General features: G+C 39.4%; 1 protein-coding gene across 1 annotated transcript in view; it reads right to left on the reverse strand.

Moving 5' to 3' along the window:
• The window catches only part of Ophn1 (oligophrenin 1), a 333,717-nt gene that overhangs the window by 262,915 nt on the left and 47,729 nt on the right, over window positions 1-23,073 (reverse strand). The gene's annotated exons all lie outside the window — the stretch shown is intronic.

The raw sequence follows: 23,073 nt of genomic DNA on the forward strand, positions 1-23,073 counted from the left end.
TACATCTACATAAAAGTGGCCACTAATAACCAAGCAACACAGTCAATACTAGGCTGTCTTGAAATCTCCACTGCCAATTTCAGTAATCCAAAACTCAATTTAGTCTCAGGAAAAAAAAAATTAAGAAAAGAGCAGAAAGTAGCCACATTCTTTGCCAAAATATTGTAAGAACAGTCTCCAGGCCATTTAGCAGTGTTCTTCCCCTCAGAAATTTCTTGAACTGGGACCCTACAGTTCAAATCACCCTCGGCAGTATCTTCCTTGCTCCTACAAGAATAACATATTAAGTGCCACTTAAAATATTCAGTTCCTTTCCTAATCCAAAGTCCACATTCTACTAATAAGCAGGACAGTTGGTCCTCTCACAGCAATTCTGTGCTCCCTGATACCAACTTTTATCTTAGTGGTTCTACTGCTTTGAAGAGTCACAATGGTCAAAGCAATTCTTATGAAAGAAAGCATTTAATTGGGGCTTGCTTATAGTTTCAGTTTAGTCCATTATCATCATGACAGTGAGAATGGTGGCATTCAGGCAGACATGTTGCTGAAGAAATAGGTGAGAGTTTTACACCTGGATCCACAGGCAGCAGGAAGAGAAATCCAATCAGCCTTGCTTGGACTTTTGGAACCTAAAAACCTACCCCCAGTGACATACTTTCTCCAACAAGGCCATATATACCACATAATCTTTCTTAAATAGTACCAATCCCTAAATGGCTAAGCATTCAAATATATAAACCTTTAAGGGCTATATTCTTCCCCCCTCCTGAAAGAGGTTTTCTGTGTAGCCCTGGGTGTCCTGGAACTCACTATGTTGTGTAGTTCAGAATGGCCTCAGAAATCTAATAGCCTTTGCCTTCTGAGTTCTGGGATTAAAGGTGTGTGCCACCACCACCCAGCTGAGGGCAATTCTTATTCAAACCACCACAAGGTTCATTGGGAGAGACATTCAAGGGAAGGTCCCAAAGATTCCCAAACATTAAAGGCCACTGCCATTGTTCTTGGCTGCCCTCTAGAACTTAATAGCAGGGCCATATTGCTGAAGACCATACATTTGAGTCATAGAACGTGGAGAATTCAAGCTGCTACAGCCTAGAAGCTTTGTCCCTACTGGCTAGCTGTCCCAGTGCCACAAGGTGAAAGCACACTACCAGAGGAGAAAAATGATCATCAATTAGATCCATCTATGAACCCTGGGAGCCACAATCATGACTAGCCTGGCAAGCCATACCCACTCATGTTATAGTGCCAAAATATCATGAGAGAAACTGACAATTTTCTGATTGGCTTTAAGTCCCACTCAACAAGATGAAACACATACCTGGGCATCATTGTTGGGTCAAGAACAAACCTACAACTAGACAGCTTAGAAGCCTTAGTTGAGAAACTGCCCCATCATTTTACTAAATGCACATAGTATTAAACCAACCCCTGTGATTAATTGCTACTCCCATAGATCAAGGCATCTCTCAGCCCTCATCTGAGAAGCTTCTATTTGCAGTAGATAGTGATTAACACTGAGACTGACAATTGACCAAGGTGCAGAAAATAAGAGACTGCAGAATGCTGAACCGTAAATGGATTGTACCTATCATACCCTCCTCTTCTAAAGTGGAGAATAGGAGGCAGAAAGAGTGTAACAGCCAGAAGCAAAAGGATGACTACAGGAAAACATCTGGACATAGCAGAGCAGCTGTACATATCAACTCCCAGTGCCTCTTACCCAGCACTCACAGACAGGAAGCCCATGAGCTACATAGTGAAATAATCTCAAAAAATAGTTTGCCATGTACACACAACCACATTTAATGTAGAAATATTTCAAAAAATAAATAAATAGAAATATTTCAAAGAGTCATTATGGAATAATGCTGTGGGGTTTTATTATCCATAAAGAGAACAAAATCCCGTCACTGGTACAGAGAATGAAATTCGTCATCTGCAGGAAAATAGGCAGAAACAGAGATCATGTATATCCTTTGAATCAAGCACAACCTCATAATGGCTACCAAATAAATTCTCGATCCAAGTGACTATCCAGAAAGTAAACCACTTATTGAAGATGCTTAAACTTAAGAATTTATCCCTAAGTACATTGATCCCATTCCTTAAATACATTCCATATTAAGAAAATTAAGTAGATATCACTGAAACAATGAGACAAAGACAATTTGCTTTATAGCCTAGGCTGCCTCAAACTCATAATCCTCCTCTATCAGTCTTTTCAGTGTTTGAAATAGAAGCATACATCACCACACTTAGCTCTGGAAAATACCCTGCAAAGTCATTAGTGCATATATATATTAACAAAAGTAGAAGAGAAATTGAGATTATATTGCCAGCTGCTCATGATTAACACAATTTAGGATGTAATAGGGATTTCAGATTTTTCTTATGAAAATAATATCAGTTACAGCACACAGAATTTTGGAGAAAGCATCTGAGGCTGGTGGTAAGAGTACTGGCCTGGGATTAAGCTTTAATAAGGCCATGCTCCTTTTCTTGGCTTCTGTTTCTTCTTACGTAAGATCATAGAATACACTGATTTCTGTCCTGTATTTTCTGGGTTGACCAGCTAATTTCAAAGGGCACATTTAGTATCCTTCTGAGGCAACCATTTCTCCCAGCTGTTTCCTGTTCCCAGTGAAGCTTCCATTCTCTCCATGTTGCCTGCCTACTTCTGGACAAGTTCTCTACAACTGAACCACATCCCCAACCCTAGTCAGATGGTTTATTCCTGCAGACTGACGGGCATGCTGTGATTTCCATTTATGCAGATGTTTTTGTTTTCTCTTGCATTTCACTGTTGTTGCTCTGTTAGTTCATTTCTCAGTGGACTCTATTGTTTTGTGATCCAGCCGCCTATTAATAGGGTTTTGTTTTCTTGGTCACCTCTCTCCCAAGCTCATCATTTCTGAGAACTGTGCTTTTCACTCAGTGCCCAGAGAACTCCCTATTTCATTTCATTTGGAATGTCTCCAAATATAACAATGCACTACTTCATGGCCCTGCCTCTGTGCCTTTACTGGTTTTGGTCCCTGTGGCTCCTTTAAGAAGAGCATTTACCATTTTGTAGGCTATCGTTTTGTCTTGTTGACCATGTCCTTTGCTTTACAGAAGCTTTTCAGTTTCAGGAGGTCCCATTTATTAATTGTTTCTCTCAGTGTCTGTGCTGCTGGGGTTTTATTTAGGAAGTGGTCTCCTGTGCCAATGCATTCAAGTGTACTTCCCACTTTCTCTTCTATAAAGTTTGGTGTGGATGGTCTTATGTTGAGGTCTTTGATCCATTTGTACTTGAGTTTTGTGCATGGTGATAGATATGGGTCTATTTTCATTCTTCTACATGTTGATATCCAGTTATGCCAGCATCATTTGTTAAATATGCTTTCTTTTTTCCATTTGATATTTTGTGCTTCTTTGTCAAAAATCAGGTGTTCGAAGGTGTGTGGATTAATGCTGTGGGATAATGGTTTGTACTCTGTCAATTGTATTTTAACAAAATGCTGATTGGCCAGTAGCCAGGCAGGAAGTATAGGTAGGACAACCAGACAGGAAGTAGAGGCGGGTCAAAGAGAACAGGAGAATTCTGGGAAGAAGGAAGTCCTAGTCTGCAGTCATGACACAGCCACAGAAGAAGCAAGATGTGACTGCCTTGCCAAATAAGGTACCAAGCCACATAGCTAACATAGACAAGAATAATGGGCTAATATAAGTTATAAGAGTTAATAAGAAGCCTGAGCTAATGGGCCAATCAGTTTATAACTAATGTAGACCTCTTTTTGATTTTTTTTGGGACTTAACAACTGCAGAAACCGGGCAGGACAGAAAACTCCATCAACAGATTAATATCCAGGTCTTCTATTTGGTTCCATTGGTCCTCCTGCCTGTTCTTATGCCAATACCAGGCTGTTTTCAGTATTGTAGCTCTGCAGTAGAGTTTGAAGTCAGGGATTGTTATGCCTCCAGAAGTTTCTTTACTGTACAGGACTGTTTTGGCTCTCCTGGGTTTTCTTGTTTTTCCGTATGAAATTGAGTATTATTATTTTGAGGTCTGTGAAGAATTTTGCTGGGATTTTGATGGGCATTGCATTTAATCTGTAGATTGCTTTTGGTAAGATTGCAATTTTTACTGTGTTAATTCTACCTACCTAAGAGCATGAGAGATCTTTTCACTTTCTGGTGTCTTCAATTTCTTTCTTCAAAGATTTGGAGTTCTTGTCATACAGGTCTTCTACTTGTTTGGTTAGAGTTACTCCAAGATATTTTATGTTATTTGTGGCTATTGTGAAGGGTGATGTTTCTCTGATTTCTTTCTCAGCCCATTTATCATCTGTCCCTTTTACTTTCATGTCATGTATACACATATAAAAAATATAATCCTTATATGAGAAAAATGTAATATTTACTTCTGATTTGGGTTTCTGTTCACTTTAACTATACCCATAAAACTCCCTAGGTCAGGCCAGGCAGTGGTAATGCATGCCTTTAATCCCAGCACTTAAGAGGCAGAGGCAGGCAGATCTCTGAGTTCAAGGCCAACCTGATCTACAGAGCTAGTTCCAGGATAGGTTCCAAAGCTACAGAGAAACCTTGTCTCAAAAATTCAAAAAAAAATATAAAGTAAAAAGAAAAAAACACTTCTTAGGTCCCCAAAGGTACACATATCCAAAAAGCCACCCAAGCATCTGAAATAGGATACTTGAAAGCAGTTTCTATCCTTTCAGTGTTTCTGTTAGTTAGGTATTCTTCAAATCTTTCAAAGACCTTCAGAATATGGCATTTAAATATTTTAAAAATTTATGACCTTTCATGTCAGTGAGACACATCTGACCCTGGCAGCATCAATCTACTTCAAGAGGAAGATGGGCATCGAAGAAGCTCCTTATGGCATTTGTTAGATGAACTGGACATGTAGGATCCACAGAGAAATGACTGTTGAACTTCCTATAGCTAAGACAATCCTTCAGGATTCCTGTTACATGAAAGAGTCTGAGACATTCTGCAGAATACTGAAGAAAGTGACTGACAAACTGCCAGTATTGGCAGAACTGTCTTTGAAATTTCCTGCTTCAAGGAAAAGTCTGCTGGATAGTATGGGCCTATAGGCTAAAAGATGGATGCCCCAATGATACAAAAGAACTCTGGGTAACTGTCCAGGCAGTGAGATATGTCTCTGTCAATTCTAGAGTTTTGGAAGTTGCTTACAATGTACTTCCTGTTTACTTAGGTAATATTATATCCTTCTGGAGTCTTTAATGGAGTTAAAGTGTAGATAGTAATAATATACTTTTCCTTAGTTATTGCCACGCCTGCATGGCCTGGATAGCTGAGACTGGCAGGGGGTGCTGGGATTGAGACATGGAGGCTTCTTTTCAGGTGGAAGAATAGCAAACTTTATTTTGCCTCAGCTAAAACCTTTTATACCTCTACTGCTTTGCCAGAAAGAACACAAACATTCTCGTCAATTACATACCACAAGGAAGTTCCACTGTTGGTCGGGGGAGTGAGGGCAGCTGGATCACAACAGTTATAATAAGAGATAAGGTAGATATAAATATTGTAACTGTAAGCCTTCCTTTTTATTTAAACAGAAAAGGGAAAATGGTGTGGGAGGTCCTTCTGTCTATGTGTTGCTTTTATTAGTTAATGAATAAAGAAATGCCTTGGCCTCTTGATAGAGCAGAACTTAGGTAGGCAGGGAAAACTGGATTGAATGCTGGGAGGGAGAAGGAAGGTGGAGAGAGAGACGCCATGGAGCCACCACCAGAGGTAGACATGCTAAAACTTTGCTGGTAGGCCGCGACCTCATGGTGATATACAGATTAATAGATATGGGTTAAATTAATATGTAATAGTTAGCCAATAAGAAGCTAGAGCTAATGGGCCAAGCAGTGATTTAAATAATACAGTTTCTGTGAGATTATTTCAGGTCTAAGCTAGCCGGGCAGCTGAGAACCAACAACTGAACTACTCCAACACACCACAGTTACTATATGTGCCAAAAACCAATTGCTGTGCAATAATCCTTCTGCATACTGTGTGAATATATGCCACTATGATTGCTTTAATAAACAAGCTGACTGACCAATAGCTGTACAAAATAAAGTTAGGCAGGAAAGCCAATCTGAGAATGATGGGATGAGGAAGAGCAGAACCAGAGGAGTCAGATGCAGAGGGAGCAGGAAATGATCATGCCATGCTAAGAAAAGTACTGCCACATGGCAAAGCATAAATATGGAATATGGATTAACTTAAAATAGTAAAAGCTAGTTAGTAATAATCCTGAGCTATTTAGGTTGAGCATTTATAATTTATATTAAGCCTCTGAATGATTAATTGGGAGCAGGTGGTCAAGACAGGAAAACTCCATCTACAACCCATAGCCCAGAAAAAGAGTACTAAATTTTGCTGTACATGCTTAAAAATGCAGAGAAATAGTGAACTTACAGGTTTAGATATAGAGTTGGTGGTCGGGTAACATCTATAAGTAAACAATGCACTCAAAAATGTGCCACTGAACTTGTAGCATTCATGGTGGGATCAACCAATATATGAAATTTTCCTGCCACACTATGATGGTCCTCACTGAAAAGGAACACATTGTTCCTAAGCCAGAAGTAGAGGATAACATAAAAATGAAGAAATCCAAGAATCCAGCAAAAAAAGTTAAAAAATAATAAAATACGTGTATGAAGATATACCTTATATACCACAAAATTTACTAATTTAAAGTATAAATATAAAACCTGTTGTTTCTGTCACTTGCTTATATATTACTGTTTTAACTCTGTTTTATTTATTATTGTTTTGAGAAATGCTAAATACTAACCACTAGACAACCAGGGAATTATTTTGTTTTATCTTGGGAAAAAATCTTGTTATATGTTGTCCAGGATGGCCTCAAATTCATGATCTTTCTGCCTCAGCCACCTGAGTACCGGGGTTATAGGTATTCATCCCTACACAAGCACACACACACACCTTTAAACACTAAAACATGGTAATATCTACTAATGCAAAAATAATTATACCCTATAATTCCTTCTTATAGTTAATTATCTGTAAGATTTCACTGTACTCATTATAATTCTTTATAAAGCTTCTTTATTGCAATTACTTCATTTTCTAACATATTCAACACAGTTGTACAAGGCAAATCTTTTTCTTCCTAGCATATATTCTTACAAAAAGTGTTTAAAGTATTTTCTTTTATTATAGACAGTCACATTTGGCCATTTTCAAACGCACATATAATGTGCTTTGAACATATCCTCCATATCCCTCTCTCCCCTTCTCCAGACACTTTCTATTTTCATCTCATCAGTACCTATATGATTTTAAGTAACCACAACATCTAGGACCCACTAACGAGAGGATATGTGATTTTTTTTCTTTTGAGACTAACTAATATATTTAATGTCATTATCTGTAGTTGCACCACAGTGATATAACTTAAGATATCATTCCAGAACACAGTGATTGAAAATAAGCAAAATAGATGCTGAGGACCAAGAAGTCGCCAGGCATACTGGCACCCACCTCTAGCACTCAGGAGCCTGAGACAGGAGGATCACAAGTTTCAGACTAGCTACATAGCAAGACCCTACATAACTAATAAACAAACCTACAAATTAATAAGAAAGTTAGTGAAAGTATATGATTTCAAAGCCTCAGGTTTCTGATTCACTGTAGACATTTTAAATCCACAGTTATTCCAACAAAACCAATCAAGAGCATTACAATGACCTAAGCTATCAACGATGCCTATAGCCATAATGAGGTAGAATACCAGATGTCTCTTTCAAATTATGAAAAAAAAAACACTTCAGGGTGTCCTCGTTCTTAATATTTCCTACCTGTATGTTTGATCCATTCTCTCGGACACTGGAGCATATAGTTATTAGTCTGGCGTGAACAACCTGACCTTGTCTACGCACACCCTGCTACTGGGCCCAGGAGGTGCACCTGTCACCAGAATCACATCGAAGAATCTGAGTGAGTAGAATACTTTCCCAGTGGATTGTTCAGCCTCTATCTATCCAAGCTCTGCAGAACTCCACCGTTAGACTCGGAAGGGTTTCAATCTCGCATGACAGTAACTAGAGAAGTTTCCTCGTAACTTGGGAAGTCTTTCTAACCGCATGAGAAAATCTGGGATCTGCAAGACTAGGAATTCACTCTAAGAAGCCAGCAGCGGAAACTGAAGAAGACAGGCAGAGTGGAGTTCGGAAGTTGTTCATAGAACATTATTGCTGTCCAATGTGGAAGATGAATGTCTGCTATGGAATGCAGACCAATAAAATCTGAACATGCTCCTAACATTTGATAACTTGAGTTCCTTGCTGATAAACGTGGCTTAAGCTCTCCCTCCCCCTGTTCGTATTTGGTTGCAGGCTATGGCAAGAACAAGAGGCCACATGCTTTCAAGATGAAGTATTTTCCTATTTTGAAACCATTGAAAGGTGAAAGTTTGCCTGGAGTCTAAAATGATGCCTAACATTTGGGTGAACCCCGAGGTTTGATCTCTAAGAGGGGAAGCGAAGAAGCAGAAGGGGTAATGGACAGAGAGGGGAAGAAGGACAGTTAAAGGAAAGAGAGGAGGAAAGGGGAGAAGGGAATGAGGAGAGACAGCTAATGAAAAGACTTCTTATTGGGGTAGCAAAATGTTCTTCTAAACTGATTGCAGTGGTAGTTGGAAAACTGTGACTATACCCAAAGCCATGAGATTGTACAACTTTAATGGGTAAATTGCTTTATATGAATTAAACCTAAATGTGTATATACTGTATATTTTTCACAACTACTATATTTTTATAGTTTTCTTCAACCTCTCAACAAAGTGGACTTTTTATCTGTTTTTCTGTCTTTGTTATACGGCTACCAATTTTGTTGGGATGCTTTTATTGAGATGGGTACATCTAAAATTAAAGAGCCATTATTCTAAAAATACATACTATTCAGAGACCTGAACAATAAGAGGCAAGCATTAGTTAATTATATTAAGAAATAATTTGGGGCTGAGGATGTGGTTCAGTGGTAAGGCACATGCCTAGCATACACAAGACCCTGACTTGGAAGCCATAGTCTTTAAGGACTATCTACCTTCAGAAAATCATTTTCTTAATGTATCATCTTTACAAATGTGACTTATAATCCAGAAAAAAAACTGTGTATTTCAAACTTTTCCTAGTTAAAGAATAGTTTACCAGCCTCTTAAAGAGTTCATTTATTTCTCCAAATTACACACACACATACATTTCTCCAAATTAGATGTATATAATTAAGAGAAAAAAGGCTCAGGCAATTACCAAGTCACAGCTCTCTACAATACTAACACTAAACTCTAGGATTATGCTCTTATAGGATTCTTACTATACCATGTTTACTTTAGTATTAAACACTACAAGCATAATCTTCTTTATGAATTCATGCTATAAAAATGTCAGTCCTTGTTTAGAATGTGTTTCATTTTGTAGACTAGGAATTACATTTTAGCCAGACATGGTGGTGCTCATGTTTAATCCCAGCACTCAAGAGGTAGAGACAGGCAATCTCTGTGGGACTGAGGTCAGCCTGGTCCAACATGGCATGTTTCAGGCCAGTCAAAGCTATATAGGCTGGATTGTAGCACGAATAATAAAAACCCAGAGACAGATATTAGGGTTCATCCTGAAAACCAGAAAAGCAAAGCAGACAAGCACCTAGAGAAGTCTTACCTCTACCAAGGCTGGGTGACCACAGACTAAGCAGCCTAAGCAGCCTAAGCCTACTAAACCTCTATCTCCTCCTGTCTTATACTCCCTCTAGTTCTGGGATCAAAGGTGTGACTCCCTAGTACTGGGATTAAAGGTGTGAACCACCACCACCTGAATTTAGCTCTGCATTGATCTTTGACTCACAGAGATCCATTGCCTCTGACTCCCAAATCCTGGGATTAAAGGTGTGTACCACCACTGTCTGGTCTGTAAGGCTGACCAGTGGAGCTGTTTTACTCTCTGATCTTCAGGCAAGCTTTATTTATTGATGGGAAAGCTCAACCAATCACATCTGGTTAGGGTGTGGCCGCCTGGAGCCCAGGTAGAAAAACTGGGAGATGCAGGCGAGCATTCTCTCTCTCTCTCTCTCTCTCTCTCTCTCTCTCTCTCTCTCTCTCTCTCTCTCTCTCTCTCCAGTGCTCACCGGACCCTTCTGGATTTCGGACCTCCCCCTCTTTCCTTTCCTAGTCTCCAGTAATGGCAGTCACGGAATGCAACTTGGAAGCATTTCTCATTTGGAAAACCCAATGGTGTCACATACACTTTGTGCATCTTTTTCTCTTCACTTGTTGAGACAGGCTATCATTCTGTAATCCTGACTGGCCTGGAATTCACTATGTACCTCAGGCTTGCATCAACCCCCCAGCAATCCTTCTGCCTTGACCTCCCTAAAGTTGGAATTAGAGGCATGAGCCACAGCACCAAGTAGTGTGTCCTTTTTGACTCTTTTTAAAGGGTTTCCTTTTCTGCATGAATATGTAAGGTGTGTGTGTGTGTGTGCATGTGTGTGTTATATGTGCACATGTGTGTGCAGAGACCACAGGAAGATGTTGAGGGTCCTGCTTGCCAGTCTCTGTCTTATTTTTTTGAGACAGGGTCTCTTCACTGAACTTGGAGCTAGGCTAGTGGCCATCAAGCCCCAGCAATCATCCTTCACAAGCACACGGTACCACACACACCTCGCTTTTTACATGGATCCTTGGGATTTGAACGCAGGTCTTCATATCTGCACAGCAATCCCTCTTGCCTGCTAAGCCATCTCCTCAGCTTCAAGGTTTTCACTTTTTAACCTAAGTGTCAATTTAAACAGATCATAATGACCAACCTTGGTTGTCAACAACATCTAGAATTATCTGTGACCCAATCTGCTTAGGCACTCCAGCGTGGGCTTTTCTTAATCACATTATTTGAAGGAAGACCCATCCTGAATCTGGGCTGCACCTTCTGGTAGCACCCCACATAAAAGGACATGGAAGAAGGAAATTTTGCTTTTGCCTGCTTGCCCTCACTCTCGTTGGCAAGTCCGCCTGTCCTGTTGCTGCTAATTTCTTCAGGATTCCAATGTCACTAAAAACCAGCAGCTCTCCAGGAACCCTCCCAGACATCAGTGCCAGATTGGGACTGAAGAGACATCCTGCCTCATGAACTGAACTACAGATTCTCAGCCCTTCTGCCCAGAGACAGCCACTGTTAGATTTCTCGGGTCATGTCCCATCCATCAGTTTTTATCCTATTCATTCAGATCCTTAAAAGAACCTGACTAACACAACAGTTCTGCTTTTAAAAAGAAAAACTGAGTCACCCTTTCTGTTCAGCAATGATTACACCTCTTAGGTGTAATCATTTTCTGTGTCCCCCCCCCCAAGTCTTTGAAAGTTATCATAAAATTATAGTTGTAACTTTTAACATATACCAAGCGAGAAAATCCATATGGACTGCTGTTTCATTCTTTAGAGGAGTTTGAAAATGGTGCTAACACTCTAATTCTATGAAAGCCTGGGTCTACGTTTCCACATTCTTTATAGTAACTACAGCCCTCCAGGGCTGACACTCCCTAGAGGTCCTACTGCTTTAGCAGGACAGCAAAAAGAGAAAATGCCTGGGTTTCAGTATTTTTAAGGAAGTACAAGAAATCACACAATGGAAATATAATAGACAATCAGGAAGGAAATCCTCCTGGGACACGAGCCTCCTGGAACAGTTTACAGATAGCGTTTAGACACTGTCCCACATCCAGTAGTAATGTCTCATTATTGGCAAGAATAATTAAGACAAACATAATAGCAACGGAGCTAAGTTGAAATCTTCAGTCTGAATCAAATAGCCTTATGACTTAAGACAAGTGGCTTAACCTCCCAATAGCTCCAATCTTAAAGGTTTTCTGGGAGGATTAAATAAGTTAACATGGATAAAGTGTTTTTTAAAAAATGCCTGCAACTATCTATGTGGATAAATACATTTAAACACTTGAATTTTACAAACTAGTTCGGTTACACTAGGTAAATCAACTCAGTGCTCTTAAAATGAGCAATCTGAGCTATAAAAAGATAGTTTGGGAAATATTACAGGAAAGGAAAATTCGTCCACTTTACTAGATTTACAAGTAGACACCTGCAATCCCAGCACTTGAAAGACCGAAGGAGGAAAATCATGAGTTCAAGGCCTGTCATTAAGACCTACATTAAGATCTTGTCAGAGAAAGAGGGAGAGGGAGGGAGAGAAAGGGAGAGAGAACACTAATGGGTCTCATGAATATAAGTGCAAAAACTCACTAGCAAAAATATTAGTGGCTGAATCGAACGAAGTGTAAGACAAATTATGTATGACAATCAAGTGGGCTATATGTCAGACCGTGAAGCTGGTTTATCACTTAGAAATCAATGCAAATCAACCTGGCAACAGGCTAAAGAAGAAAGCGCGCGATTCTATCAAAAGAATCAGACTAAAAAGAATGTCTATGGGGAATTCTCTAAACTTAATAAAGAACATCTATAGAAAGCCCACAACTAAATGACAAAACTGGCCATTTCCCACTATCACTGGGAAACCGGAAAGTATCTCCCCTCTCACTTAGAGAATATTCAGTTTTCTATAACTGGGACCTAAAGAAGGAACAAAGGAGGAAACTGGAGGCTAAAGCTGTGAGTAGCTATGCATATTTGCTTGTGCCCTTGTAGAGTGACTTCAGATCTCCAACTGTCTCCTTTCTTAAACTGGCGAGTAAATGCCAAGTTTGCAGTGATGGAAAGAAACTACCCGAATATCAAGGACCCTTCTAAGGTTCCTTGCCCCAAAAGTAAAAAGGCAGGTCACCTGACGCCAGAGGGCTTACTGATCCAAGGGATAGAACTCCTGCGTCACAGCCTCAGGTGCCCCTTTCACCTCCCCAACCCCCTCCTCTTTCCTCTTTCCCCTTTCCCTTTTCCTCTTCCTTTCTCTCTCTGGAATAAAGAAGTCTTCAGGCCAAGCTGACCTCCAACCTGATCATCAACCTCATCATTGGTGAGACAGAGCCTCAGGTGAATCTTAAGTCGCAGATACTACAGTAAGTTTTCTACTCCATAGTGGGGCCTCTTGCTGTGTTCTTACTTCACATTCAGGACAACTGGCCTTCAGCCCTTCTCAGATTGCAGACACCTTACGACTTTATGCTGGCTATGGAATAATTTATTGATTTAAGCGTACTTTATTAGGAACCCCAAAATGTTCTCTCCATTTATTGGGCAGAAACCTATTAAAACTAGAAACCTGAATTATCTTCAAACTTCTAAAATATATCACACATTAATGGTCATAATCACCTATGCTTGAGAGACAAACTGTGATTGAGTCTTTACTGGTGTCCCTATTAACTTCCGAGTACGGGCCATTGATGGCAAATAAGGCAGTAAGGACTATCCCAGCTACAACCTCAAAAGGTTTTCCTAACCATAAGCAATATTTTCTCTAGTCTGAAGCCACAATCTACTTCAATCCTTAATCAGGAAAATCTTTTCATTGTGAGCTTTATTAATAACTCCCTGTCAGCCACCCTGTTTCATCCCAGTGCCAGGCACTAAAATCATTCCCTGACACGGCCTCCAGAGAGCTTTTCAAAATTATAGTGATCCTTCCTGCCTTTCTTTCCCAGATTGCTAACTCTGTCTTTAATCCCTGAAAATTAGCTATTCTCTTCATTCCTCTTCCCAACCACAGCCCCCAGAAAGATAGAATGCGCTTTTCAGACACAATGGAATATGCCAAAAAGCTTGATGAAGAAACCCATCTCACTTGGAAAGCAACAGTCTCTCCTTAGGGCATGTATAGACCATCATTCTTCTCTCAGCTCTTCTGGGATACTTTCTGCCTTTTTTCTATATTCATATCTCTTCCCAGATGAGGAACCCAATCTCTAAGGCAATTTGTCCCTAGACACAATGAATTTGAACAGGCTATCAAAGATTATGGGTTGGAAAGACTGCCTAATCCACTGGGAAAACGGGATAGACCTCTTTTCGAAGGCAAAACAGACACTAATTAAAACTTGCCTCCAGGGCCCTCAGGACCAAGAATTAGTGTCTCTTTGGAAAGGCCCTTTCTCCCACTACACCAGGCTCTTCCTCTTAACACCAGAAAGTTCCCTGGAATTATCAGCTGGACTCATCACTCCGTGGAAAGAGACATTGAGGAAAGTGAGCAGGGACATGACCTTACCTACGTGTGAAAGAGAAGCAGGTACAAAAAGTTTACTGTTGGTTCCTGCCTCATGTCGCCTTTGGCTCTAAGCCAGTTCTGTTTCTGCCTTCTTATACTCAGAATAAAAGCTATCAATACTGTGCTGATTTGCCTAAATTATATCACCAGACTCAAAGTGTTTTCCATTGGTTCGGTTATCTGCCTTCATTTTCTTCCCTCTATAAGACTAGAGGACACTCAATCAAGATTAAGTGATGTGAGTATTTCTGATTATTTTACTAATGCTCATCTGCTTTATACACAACCCACAAAACACAATTCAAACCACTTCAGACACTATCATTCTTTTGACAAACAGCTTTGCAATCGAGTGCCTGGATTTCAATGGGCAAAATAAATTCTAATCACAGTCTGGTTCCTTGATTTTTCTCCTAACATCTGAAAGTCAGCAAGAATGAAAACCTTAAAGCCTTTGATGCCTCATTTCATGGAGACACCGTCATGGTTCCTTGACACTTGGTTTTATGGTCTCGACTCTTGAGAGGGGATTACGAGGCAACTAGTTAGAAATGAGCAAGATTAAAAGGTCAATGAGATTGGACCCCTACCTCATAATCAGCTGCTTATAAACTAGGAACAAAGAAGCTAACATGTTGGATATATATATCCAACACTTAGAAAAGTAGATGCAGGAGGATCGAGAGGTCAAAGCCAGCCTGAGCTACAATGGGACCCTGCCAGGAGGAGGAAGAGGGGAGGAGAGGGAAGAGAAAGGAGAGGGGGATGGGATCTGAGTCTGCTGTGGCCTGGGATGGACTACCAGAAAGTCTATCTGCCCCATCCCTTAAAGAGCTGATCCAAATGGGCTTGTCAATGACGTTGACAGGAAAACTGTTCTTAGGAAAGCGTGTCTGTTGAGGAGATTAAAATAAATAGCAAACAGCCAGCTTCCTGACTGCTGGAAGAGTGTCTTCCTCTGCAATGTCCCCTCTGGCCATTGCCCACTCTCATGCTTGAGCGTGTGTCATGTCATTCTGTACTAAAATTACCTATCTTCTACAATCAAAGAGACCTTCTCATACATGCAAACTCAAGTACTTAAAGCTTAAAAACAACACACATGACCTCTCCTGTTCCCATCCCCGTTCCACCCTTCCAGCCTACCCCCTCACCATCCACTGGCACAGTCCATTCTCTTTCCCCTTCCCAGTGAGATCATGCAACTGCCCCTCCCCGAGCCCTCCTTATTACTTAGCCTCTCCAGATATGTAGACTGTAGCACGGTTCTTTTTGTAAGTGAGTACACACCATGGTTGTCTTTCTGAGTCTGGGTTACCACACTCAGGGTAATCTTTTCTAGCTCCATCCTTGTGACAGCAAATTTTCTGATGTCATTGTTTTCTAAAAGGTGAGTAGTACTCCATTGTGTAAATGGACCACATTTTCTTTATCCATTCTTCAGTTGAGGGACATTTAGGTTGTTTACAGTTTCCACTTTCTGGCTATTACAAATAAACTTGCCTGGGGTTTTCTATAACTAATAAAAATGGTTTGGCTTCTCTAGCATATTTAAGACCATAATTCAACCTCTATTATCAAAAACAAAGAAAATTATAAATTATCTTTTATTGATCTCTAACATCCACTTGTAATACAACTGCCATGGGTATTCTTTGGGACTTCTTGACATACTAACAGTCACTTTGGTCACTGAGTACCTTTTGTAATCTCCTATGCCTTCATTCAATAGCAAAAGTCTTCAATGAGATGTTTCCAGACTGTAGTTAGTATCCCTGATTTTAAACTTCCTTTGAAATAATATTTTACCATATTTCTGTCTTAGCCACAGCAGTAACCTTTTCCTTCCACAGTTTACTGAAATCTGTTCCATCTTTTATTGTGGAAAGTTAGATTTTAAAAATAATGACAATGGGCACTTAATGCCATTCAACTTTTCAATTTTTCCACTGCCTATAACCTTAATAAAGCTAAATAACGGTATCCTGTGCCAAAGTTATACGTGTGCATATATACATATTAACTGACAGTCTTTAGAAAAGCTGATCTAGAGGCGGGAGTGGTGGCTCAGTGGTTAGAGCACATAGGCTGCTCTTTCAGAAGACCAGAGTTTGATTTCCACCATCCACATAGCAGCTGACTCCCTCTTCTGGCCTCTTCCAACGCTGGGCACACATGCGGGACTCTTACACGGAGCCAAAACACTCATACACATGAAATATAAATAAATAAATAAATAAATAAATAAATAAATAAATAAATAAATATTTTTTAGGGAAGAGTTGAAAGTTTTACATGTTTTATTTATTTATTTATTTTTGCAGGGACAAGTCTCTTGTCAGGTAGTCCAGGCTGATCTTGAACTCAGTAATCCTTCTGCCTCCTGAGTACTGGGATTACAAGCCCTGAGTCACAGATAAGAGTTCATTTTATTGTTTCCATCGAGATGAATTTTAGATTCTCTAACTATGTTAAGTTAAATTTTACTTAAATCCGCCTCCATAAGCAGTGAAGTGCAACTTAATTTATAGTGGAAACAACCTGTAACCTAAACTTAGGTTTAATTTTTGTAAAAGGTACTTTTGAGCTTCAGCCAGGCACAGCAGCTAAGCTTCGCCAGGCAGCAGGTACAACCTGATCACACCAGGCCACTCAGAGGGACACCGCACATCCTAAGCAAGCAGCTGCTTTGTAAAGGTCACTTCTTTGTTTCTTTCTGTAAACACTGCCTGCCTACATTGCTGGGTGGAGCTCTCTGAACCTCTCCTGGTTAAGGAATGGCTAATTTATGAATCACTCCTTGCTCAAACAAACGGCTCAATTAAGTTTACCTGAGGTTTTTCAGTTAACAATTGTTAAGTAGTAGACTGCGAACAGCCAAGAGATAACAAAGAAAATCCCTAGGCATCTGTTTGAGGATGAAACTTTAGTTTTCTATATATGATTATTACTTAAACAGAAATTCATTACTATTAAAAATTCACTTCTTCGGCCCCATTAGTCCCATTTCAAGAGCTAAACAGTTACATGTAGCTAATGGGTACTGTACCAAAAGAACAACATTTCCATAATTACCAAAAGTTCTACTGGTCTACACCATACTAGAATACTGTGGCGGACACCATGAGCTTTCGAATTCAGAAGAACTTTCTACTTCGGACTTCTCAACTACCCACCCAACACTGATTTACTATCTTCTCTCTAATCCTCACCTCAGAAATTTGTGAACATAATAATTACTAAGATTATCCATCCCATAATAGACTCCAGCTATCAGCACTTCTCCGCGGGCAAGGTTTTTACATTACAAAGAATCTATCCACTTCACTAAACACTGCCGTCAAATGACCACACTCTCTAACAGAGGAAAACAGTATTTCAACGCAATTCTAATTTGCTATTCCAGAGGCAGGATCACTGCCTTTTGGGGCGGTAGGATCACCCCCAGGCCCTTACAAGAACACACCCACAGGAAGCGAGCATCTCAGAAGGTACAAACTGACGTGAAGCAATAGCCATCTTCTCACAAGCAGCTCTTCAGTCAGCACCAGGAATGCCTCCCTGGAGCATCACAGCTTCCAGCTGCTACCTTTCCCGCCGTCACAAGCACACCCCAGAGACCACTGTTGTTCTAATTTTACAGATCCATAATCACAAGCAAGGTTTGAGCTGAGAAGGGAGGGCATCAGTGCACCTATTTCTGTCCCGCCCACAAAAAAAAAGTAGAAAGGGGGGTTGTCTAAGTGTCTCTGCGTATAAAGGTTCTTGGAGCCAAGCCACGTGACCTGACTTTCATTTCCCCGGATGTATGTAGTGTAAGGAAAGAACCAACATGTTGGCCTTTGACCTACACTTTGCACACATACAAGATTAAATAAACATAATAAAATAAAGCAGAAAAGAAAAATATTTGGTGAAAGTCTGTCATCTAGCATGTACTTATCACTCTACTTAGATAATATTTCATATGCTAAGATAGCTCTATGAAATAAAAATTATCTCCACTTATTATACTTCTAAAGCAATTTTACACAAAGAATTACAATGATAAAAATTTAAATAGAAAAGTCTTATTTGGTGCAAGTCGATCATGTACCCCTAAGTATACTTAGATGGGATATCATTTCACACACTAAAACAGCTTTATGAAATAAAAATTACCTTTATTTATTGTGTTTCTACAACTATTCTGCTCAGAGAATTAAAATGGCTCCCTAAGGTCTCATGGCAAGAAAGTAGCAACTGATTTTGAATCATATACACACCCAATTCATCCAGTCTGGTTTTAGTACAATTTTCTACAAAAAAAAAAAAAAAAAAAAAAAAGATTCGAGGGACAGGGTACATGCAATTCACTGTTAGAACATTTACTTAGCATGTACAAGCCCTTGGTTTGATTCCCAGCACAATCATAAAATAAAACAAAATTACACACACACAAACGCACCAAAAAACAACCCCTCAAAGTCATCCTCCTCCTCTTTCCACTGACAGTACATTGCTAGCAAACATCTAATACATGCAATGCTAAGAACTTAGCAAGACAGTATGTATAAGGCAAACTATTATATGGGAGAGACAACCTGACCTCTGATGTCACAATCTACACAACATGCATCAGGGACAGATTTAAAATGAGGTTACATCATAGTTTCCTATATAGCCATAATAAGCAAGTCACTTGCCCTCTGGGAGCTGGGTACTCTAAAAGCAAAATGCAAAAAAAGCCTGCCTAGATGATGATGATGATCCCACATCAGTTTTGAGATACAAACATTTTTACATTTTAACATTTCTAGAATCATGATGCATCATACTATCTTGTACGTCATGCATACCACACCTTGAAATTATGTTCTTTAGTAGTGGTATATATAACTATAGACTAATTTAACACATGACATTCTAAGTGTGGTAAAACAATTGCTATTCTTACTACACCCTCAAAGACAGATACTATTAGCATTAGAGGGGAAAAAGAGGTTAAATAACTACCTCAAGGTTACAGAGCTAGTAACTGGTTGAAGCAGAATCCAACATTATGCAATCTAAATTAAAAAGAGTTCAAAGAAGCTGGAGAGATGAGTCAGGATTTAAGAGCACTGGCTGCTCTTGCAGGGGACCTGAGGTTCATTTCCCAATACCCACATGGCAGCTCACAACCATCTATAATTTGAGGTCCAAAGGATTGGAAGTCCCTCTTCTGGCTCCTCAAATACCAGGCACACACATGGTGCACAGACAAACATGCAGGCGATAACAATATACATAAAATAAATATTTTCAAGTGTTTAAAACAGCATAATGAGATACATACAGCATAAGAAGTAGAAGTGGGAGGGAGAAAGGGAGCAACAAGATGAACCTGAGATTTATGAGACAGGACAGTGGAGGAGGAAGAGGAGAAAGAATAAAGCAAAATGACAAGTAGGACACCCATTACTTTGTATGCTAACTTTTAAAATTACAAAATAAAAACATGGGAGTTTCTTTTTAAACAGGGTAACATTAACAGAAGGACAAAGAAGGCATTTCCCATCCCCCACAGAAACATCAAAATAAAGCAGAAACAGTTTAAAATGGACTTTATCAGAGCTCTGGAATGTAGGCAAAGGTCCACAACAACCAGCTGAAGACTGAATCAAGAAAAAGGCAACCTCAAAGTAGGAGCATTCTTTTGTCGTTTGTACATGCCTCTGGCCAATGACCTTTAGCATACTGAAAGTGGCATTTTGATGTTTTAAAGTTGTTCATTCTGTATCCTAGTGTGGACCCTGGGCTCTAGTTCCACAGGAAACAAAACAGATTTTATTCACAAACTACTGTGAATTTCTGTTCTAACCAATTTGAGGCAGCATGAAGGACTAAAGGCAGGCACTTGTGATTTCACCTAATACTGAGCTCAAGTTAGAAACTCTATGACTTGAAAACTGTAAGCTGGCAGAGTGTGGTGGCATTTATTACTATTCCAGCTTATTCGTGGAAAATAGGAAATTTAAGTCCAGCCTTGTAAGATCCTGTCACAAAAGAAAACAAAGAAGGGAGGGCTGGAGAGATACTTCAGTAGTCAGATGCCTGCCTAGCATGCATAAGACCAACCATAGTGTAAACGGAACAGAGGTAAGAAGAGCTTGGGCATAGGGGTATGGAATGGAGGGGAGTCCATCTGCAAAGACTAGTAGAAGTTTGTTGCTGTTGATGATGAGGATGATTGATGATGATGATGATGGATTCTGTCTTTGTAAGTTCCTGACATTAGTTAAAAATAAATAAAAGTGTATGTCAAACTGTTACTGAACACCAAGCCCAGTGACCACATAGGATAAAGAACATATTCATTGCAAATACACTTTGTGAACATCACTCAAGCAGACTACTATATGAACTTCAGTAATCAAAAAGATTATTGGATGATCCTAAAATGAAAGTATATCTGATTTTCAAAATTATCACATTATAATATTCAAATAATGAGGTTTCAACAGCAAAAATCACAAGTCACACTTTCTACCTGGGATCCCCAGCGACAATCCCTGACCTGGACTCACTTGGCCATCACCAAAGATGCTTACTCTTGCAGTAGTGGGAACTAACATGGAGACCCACAATTGCACAACATGCAGAGAGTGAGAGACCTTGGAACATTCACTTCTAAATGGGAGGTCTCCATGAACTCCCCTCAGGGCAAGGGAACTAACTGTTCAGAAGACAATGCCAAAAGACTGCAAGAGTCAGGGGGGTTAGATGACACCAAGGAAACTGTCTTACAGATCCAAGAGGACAAGAGGACAGATGCATATACGAACTCACAGCAACTGTGGCAGCATGCACAGGTACAAGGTGAAAGAGGATGTAGACACCAGTCCTCATCCCTAACCATGAAGCTGGCTGCAATTGATGCCCACTCTCACTGGGGATATAAATGACACTGAAGACAGGCACCATGCCCAGTATTAGATAACCAACACAAACCTAACTCAAAGGTATTTCTGGAGAATTTTTTGTCTCATATTGTTTGGGTATTTTTTTCTTACCTTTCTTAAACCAAAAACACAGTCTACAAAGCAGCTAGAGAAAAGTAATTTATTTCATTAAGATTAACAGACATTTTCCCATTAAAAGACATAGAGGCCAGAAGAGGGTAACATGGTATAAAATGATACAAGTGAAACAGATTTTTAAAAATTAAATTCTCCCCCAAGTATTCTATCCAGGCATGTTAGTTCACCCCTGTAATACCAGGACTCAGGGGTTAGAGAAATCAGTATTACGAGTTTCAGGCTAACTTGGGCTATATAGTAAGACCCTGTCAAACAAAGAGAGGGAAAGGTTACATGGTTATGGTCAGAAGGAAAGTTGAACAAATGAAATAAGATTCAGAGTTCTTGTTTTGAAAAGAAAAAATGGGGCTGGGCGGTGGTGGCACATGCCTTTGATCCCAGCACTCAGAAGGCAGAGGCAGGTGGATCTCTGTGAGTTTGAGGCCAGCCTGGTCTACAAGAGCTAGTTCCAGGACAGGAACCAAAAGCTACAGAGAAACCCTGTCTCAAAAATTCCAAAAAAAAAAAACAGAAAAGAAAAAATTTTATGATAGGATAAAAAGGTAGATTAGTGAATCTACTTTTAAGAAGCAACTACTAGTTTTAAGTATTTTTTGGATTGGACTTTTGTATATTGTATACAAACTTTGTATATTGATACAAATTTGAGATTAATTTTGTTAAAACACAGTGTACAGACGTTTCTAATCTTGCTTAAGGTATTGTAACTATGCAGCTCATTTAACAATGTAATACAAATTTCTAGTTATCAAAAGTTATTATATTACCAACTGTTTAGATAATAAGAAAATACAGGTTAGTAATTAATTAGTCACATTGGGTATGCTTTCAAAGTTAAACAGGGGTAGATTTTAAATAGATAGGTCATCTTCAAATACTTCAGAGATCTACAGACTATGGCATTTAAAATGTTTTAATAACACAGGTTCTTTTTTGATGACAATGAGACATGTCTGCTCCTGGCAGCAACAATGTATTTCAGAGAAGATAATGGGCATTGAAGAAACTACACATAGAGCTTATTTTCTTTGTGGCAAAATTAAGCCATTGAGCAAGAAAATGTCCTTGCCTTGACTGCTGACAGTATTCTGTCTTAATTGGACAAGCAGGGCACAAAAGAGAGTGACTGTCAAACATTGTAAGACAAGGTGGGACAGTCCTTCAGAATATCCTGCTTCACAGAAAAGTCTGTTGGATATGCTAGGCCTGTAGGCCAAAGATGGATGCCCCAACTTTTCAGAGGAACCTTGGGTAACTGTCTGGGAAGCTCCCTGTTTCTGTCCTTTCTCAATTTTTTAGAAAGTTACTTGCTTGCATTTCCTGTTTACTCAGTTAATATTATTGCCTTCTTGGGTCTCTGAGGAAATTGAAGACCTGATAGTTATATAGTTATAGTTTTCCTTGTTTACCAGACTTAGAAAAAGAGGTGTAAAGTATAAAAAGTTGAAAGACATTGAAAGATAATTTGATAATGCAAATCAGAATAGAAAGTGAATTTGGTACAACCGTTTGGACTCATTAAGATAGGATAGATATGGAGTGTTTTATCTGAATTTGTCAAATGCAAATGGACTAGATATTGTTGATGTATTTATTGTCTATATACATTGTTTATTGTTATTGTACTTATTGTATATAGTTTTTCTTATATTAGTTATAGCCTTCTTTATTTTAGACAAAAAGGGGAAACAGAGTGATATAGTATTTGTGCTTTAATAAATAAATCTTGCCTGAAGATCAGAGTGCAAAACAGCCACAGGAGTCCGCCATACAGGCCAGGTAGC

The sequence above is a fragment of the Chionomys nivalis genome, chromosome X (genome assembly GCF_950005125.1).
Source record: "Chionomys nivalis chromosome X, mChiNiv1.1, whole genome shotgun sequence".
NCBI classification, from domain to species: domain Eukaryota; kingdom Metazoa; phylum Chordata; class Mammalia; order Rodentia; family Cricetidae; genus Chionomys; species Chionomys nivalis.